Below are 6,000 nucleotides of genomic sequence, written 5' to 3'. Positions count from 1 at the left end.
CGTCAATTCTGACAACAACAACAACAACAACAAAAACAATATAAGATCAGCCTTCTAATTTACATCAAAACCCAAACATTACAAATTATAATAATTAATTTAATATATTTATGTAAAGAAAAAAATATTATATAAATTAAAAAAAAAACATATACAAACTCTGTAATCTTAGATTAATATTATAAATCTTAATAATCTTTATAAAACCCGACAAATGACAGTTAACAAACGTCAAGAAACAAAATAAAAGATCAGCCTACTAAATATTTCTTACATCAATACCAAAAACTACAATTAACAAAATTTTATGTTTTTAATTTCTAACTTTTTATGAATTAAACTTATCTATTGAATATTGTTTCATTAATATGATAAAAAAATCACTTTAAAATTAATATATTTAGTTTGTAATTTTGTACATTTAGTATGTAAAATTAAAATTTAAAAAATTTAGACTACTTTAGTTGAAAATTAATACATGTTCATAACGATTTTTTTAATAGACTTTGTAAATTAAGAATACTTTCTATAGAAATTCTGAGTTTTCAATATGTGAGTAAAGAAAAATATATTATATAAATTTAAAAAAAAACATACAAACTGTGTAATCTTAGATTAATATTATAAATCTTGATCATCTTTATAAAATACACTACTCATTAACCCGATAAATGACAGTTAACAAACGTCAAACAACAAAAAACAAAATAAAAGGTTAGCCTACTAAATATTTCTTACATCAAAACCAAAAACTACAATTATAATAATTAATTTTAGCAACTCGTTCCAATTGTTTTTAATAATTAGAAATATGTTTGTTTTATTTTTATTTACTATTTGCGTATTGCAATAAACAATTACATGAAAAAATAATTATATACAAAAAATATTGTCAAAAATATAAAAAAGTAAAATTTATAATATAAATTTAATAAAAAAACAACAAATATTAAAAAGTATTATAAGTCTATTTTTTAATAATTAACACGATAAATGACAGTTAACAAATGTCAATTATGACAACAACAAAAAAACAATTCAAGTGCAGCCTACTATACTTTTAAATCAAAACTCAAACATTACAAATTATAATTATTAACTTGAGCACTCTTTGAATATTTATATAAACATTAGTATTAATATTACATGAAAAATATACATCAAATTTGATAAATATATAAGTAAAGTACATTGTTACATAAGTAAATAAAAAAATCACATATACAAACTCTGTTATCTTATATTAATATAAATTATATGTTTTTTTTTTTAAATAATATTGTAATATACACAAATCATAATGTATTAACTTATTTCATTGTCTTAGCAGATTACATTACTGAAACGCAGAGCACTAATAATGATCACTGATGGATCCATTTCTATGCACAGATCATGTGGGTAGGTAACTTGATCATGTTTATAAATTAACACTATAAATGACAGTCAACAAACGTCAATTCTGACAACAACCACAAAAAAAAACAATTTGACATCAGCCTACTATACATTTCTAACATCAAATTGAAAAAAATAGTTTAATTTCATTTTTTAAGAACAAAAAAAGTATGAAAATTCTAGAATTTTATATTATTCTTTTTGTTTAATAAGAATGATGTTTTTAATTTTGATCTTAATTTAAGAAAACTAAGACAACTATATAGTATTAATATTTGTGTTTGTTTTAAAACTATAAAATTTCTTAAAATCTAACTGAAAAATAAACTTTTTATAAATTAGAAAAAAATCACTTTAAAGTTAATATATTTTTGCACATTTAGTATGTAAAATTCAAAAAACTTATACTAAATTTTTAAAGTGCAACTAATCAATATGTAATAAGTAACAAATATGTATACTTTAGTTGAAAATAAATACATTTTGATAACGATTTTTTAATAAATTTTAACAAATTCTGAATTTTCAAAATTTAGCTAACATCAATTTATAATGAATAAATATAAAAGAAAATGCACTAATTTTGCTTTTTACATTTACATCAGCTTTACTACTATTTACAGAATTTTTACACTATAAATACAGAATTTTTGTCCTTTTTAAAATCGATAATTTTCATCCATGATTTCTATGCTGTAAACACTTGGATGGGGTGATATTCCGATGTGGAAACTGTGAAAAAGTCCTGTGTAAGGGAATATTATAACTTGTTATCTCATGATTGGCTCAACTTGTGTTTGAACATACCTTTTATCACGTCAGCAATTCAACAATATACACATACACACATTCACTGTCTCTTCCTATTAAGTATACACACGTGTGAAATGATGCACATTATATATAAAAAAGTCTTTTTATTACCAAAAACTAACGTCATCATAATATTTAGACACTCACAAGAATCTGCATCATATATTTATTATCGAAAAGTTTTAATTTTACAAATTATCATTAACAATTTAAGGTGGTTTTATTATTAAAAAATTACTCATTTTTTTCAAATTTTTTTAAGTTTATTTGTTAAAATATTTAGAGAATTACAAAATGTACATATATTATTTATTATAAAAGAAAACTTATCAATTTTTTTATTATAATTGAACATAAATAAAAACTATTAATTAATAGTTTCAGATGAAAGAGAATTAAATTAAAAAAAATGAAAATTATAACTTTGATTTATTGTTAATTTAGTAGTGATTTTATGAAAATTCAAACAGTAAAAGTAATTCTGATGGTTTCGTTAGAGAAAACTTTGTAATTTAATTTATATAAAAAAAAAGTGTTAATTTCTATGAAAATTATGAGTTTTCTTGAAAAATGACTACTACCAATAAATTAGTAACAATTAAATAATAAAAAAACAAACCAAAAAAGAATGAAATAAGAAAATTATTAGAAGTGTTTTGCACTATTATTATCGTAAAAATCTATAGTTTTTTAGAGAAATATTACTAATTTCTTTTCATGTTTCGATTTTTGATATATTTGGAAAGTTAATCAAGATTTTTAAAGGAAATTAATTAAATGAAACATATAAAAAAACTCTATTAAAACGTTTTCTATTTTAACACTTTATACTTACTCGCAAATAATAACAATGTCTGTTAACAATTAACAATTAAACAAATAATTAGATAAAAATTAGAAGAAAACATATTAATACATATATAATTAAAGTAATTCTGTAATTTCAATAAATTTCATAAAGAAAATCGATATTAAAATTACAATTTTGACTACATAATTTGTATAAAAATGCTTACTTTTAAATCTTTGATTGAGAAGAGTTTTACGCTCTTATTATCGTAAAAATCTATAGTATTTTAGAGAAATATTACTAAATTCTTTCAATGTTTTGATCTTTGACATTTTTGGAGAGTTAATCAAGATTTCTAGAGGAAATTAATTGAATGAAACATAAAAAAATCTATTAAAACGATTTCTATTTTAACATTTTATACTTATTCGCAAATAATAACAATATTTGTCTGAATTAAACAGATAATTAGATAAAAATTAGAAGAAAACATCTCAATTCAAGTATTTTTAACAAACTCAATAAAGAAAATCGATATTAGAATTTCAACTAATAATTCAATTAATTCAATTTAAATTTCTTAAATTTATTGCATTAGATTAAGTGTAGATTTCCTCTTTTACTTAACAATTAAAAAATATTTAAATTTTCTATTAATTATCATATAATTAAGATATTTCAATGAGAAATTCAATATTTTCTAAATTTAATTCTGAATTATATTATAATATAACGACTTGACTAAAAGGAGACAAATTGAAACTTGATTCCGACAAAGTTTTCTTCCTTTTGATGTTAAATTTCTGCAAATTACAGAATATTAAAAAATCATATGATTTTCTGTAACGATTATAATTTATAAAGACGCTTTGTTTTTTTTTTCCTCTCTCACAAAGTCGAAAAGATATAATGAAAATGTAGGTAATCCGATAATGTTTGTGACCAGACACCAATAATTAAATAAAGCGATGTCGCTTCACGGAGGATGCAAAGAAATGAGACGGAATTCGATAGCTCTTCGTGAAAAAAATGAGTGATAATCAAAAGAAAACTTTGGTACGGAGGGAACATTTAATACGCGATCAAAAGAATATATTATGGCATCATTAAATGGTTCTAAGAAATGCGTCTCCTTCTTAAAACAAGTCGGATTTCCAGCAGATTTTGCATCGGAAATAAAGAAAGAAAGAAATAACAATCGCGAGATCAATTACAAATGATCGGATTTAGTTTTGCCGTTCATCCGAAATTGGAACAATTAAAAAAGTTTTACGCGCGCGTTTCGCTTCGCTTCTACGTGGAAGAAAATAATAATAAAATAAACGATGGGAAGGAAGGATACAAAAAGAAAAGTGATGCGAAGGGTGATGATAATAATGCAAAATTTTCTTCATTTCCTCTCTCTGTTTCGTGGTGGAAACGGATGGAAAACGCTTCTTCCCTTTCTCTCTTTCTCTCTCACGTCGATCTCTTCTAATTCGACTTATTCGATGGATCACCTCTCGACTGCGATATCAAATTACAATCATTTGTTTCGGAAATGAATCCTGTTCGTGATCGGATCGCGGGTGGCTTGTTAAAACGCGCCCGGGGATCGCAGATTGCTTCGATTCCGACGAACGAACCTCATCCTCATTCTGCTACCTCCATTATCCATCCATACGTATATACATACAGTTTCAGTTCATCTGAATAACATGATTATATTCATTGCAAACACTCTTGATTCTATCTATTTCATTGAAGCCACTGTAAACAAACTGCAGCAAAGTTCAATTGTTTCAAATTCTAACAAGACTTTAAAAGTCTAAATCTACACACTAAACCACGAATTAATATTATCAATTTCACAGAAATATCGGTAAATCAATTAATTTGAAGATTCAACGAAAATTATCAAATCAAAGTTTTTTTCAAATTTAATTAAACTATGATTTGAAACATTATTATATTATTTATTATAAGTAGATTAATTCATAATAAACACTTGATTCTATCCATTTTATTGAATTCGGATGGTTTCGTTACAGAAAAATGTTGCTTAAATTATGAAATATTTCGTCGGTAAAATAAAAACTTTGCAATTTAATTAATTTGTGATATATGTAATAAAAAAAAGTGTTAATTTCTATTAAAATTATGAGTTTTCTTTAAAAATTACTACTGACAATTTTGTTTCTATTAAACAATTGTAGGTAGATAAAATCATGACAAACACACTTGATTCCATCAATTTCATTGAAGCCACTGTAAACAAACTGTAGGAAAGTTCGATTGTTTCCAATTCTATAAATTAACAACACTTTACAAGTCTAAATCTACACACTAAATCGCGAATCAATACTATCAATTTCACAGAAATATCAGTAAATTAATTAATTTGAAGATTCAACGAAAATTATCAAATCAAATTCATTTTTTTTTAAATTACAATTAAATTAAGTGTTAATTTCTATTAAAATTATGAGTTTTCTTTAAAAATCACTGCTAATAATAAATTAGTAACAATTAAATAATTAAAGCAAATCAAAAATTAATGAAATGAGAAAATGTTTACTTAATTTTATAAGACAATTTCGTTTCTATTAAACATGATTGTAGGTAGATAAAATCATGACAAACACACTTGATTCTATCAATTTCATTGAAGCTACTGTAAACAAATTGCAGCAATATTCGATTGTTTCAAATTCTATAAATTAATATGTAATAAAAAAAAGTGTTAATTTCTATTAAAATTATGAGTTTTCTTTAAAAATTACTACTGACAATTTTGTTTCTATTAAAATTCCATCAATTTCATTGAAGCCACTGTAAACAAACTGTAGGAAAGTTCGATTGTTTCCAATTCTATAAATTAACAACACTTTAAAAGTCTAAATCTACATACTAAATCATTAATATTATCAATTTCACAGAAATATGAGTAAATCAATTAATTTGAAGATTCAACGAAAATTATCAAATCAAATTCATTTTTTTTTAAATTACAAATTCAA

The sequence above is a fragment of the Nicrophorus vespilloides genome, unplaced genomic scaffold, assembly GCF_001412225.1.
Source record: "Nicrophorus vespilloides isolate i.1.1-1 unplaced genomic scaffold, Nicve_v1.0, whole genome shotgun sequence".
In the NCBI taxonomy this organism is placed as follows: Eukaryota; Metazoa; Arthropoda; class Insecta; order Coleoptera; family Silphidae; genus Nicrophorus; species Nicrophorus vespilloides.
Note: the sequence above shows the minus strand (reverse complement) of the source record.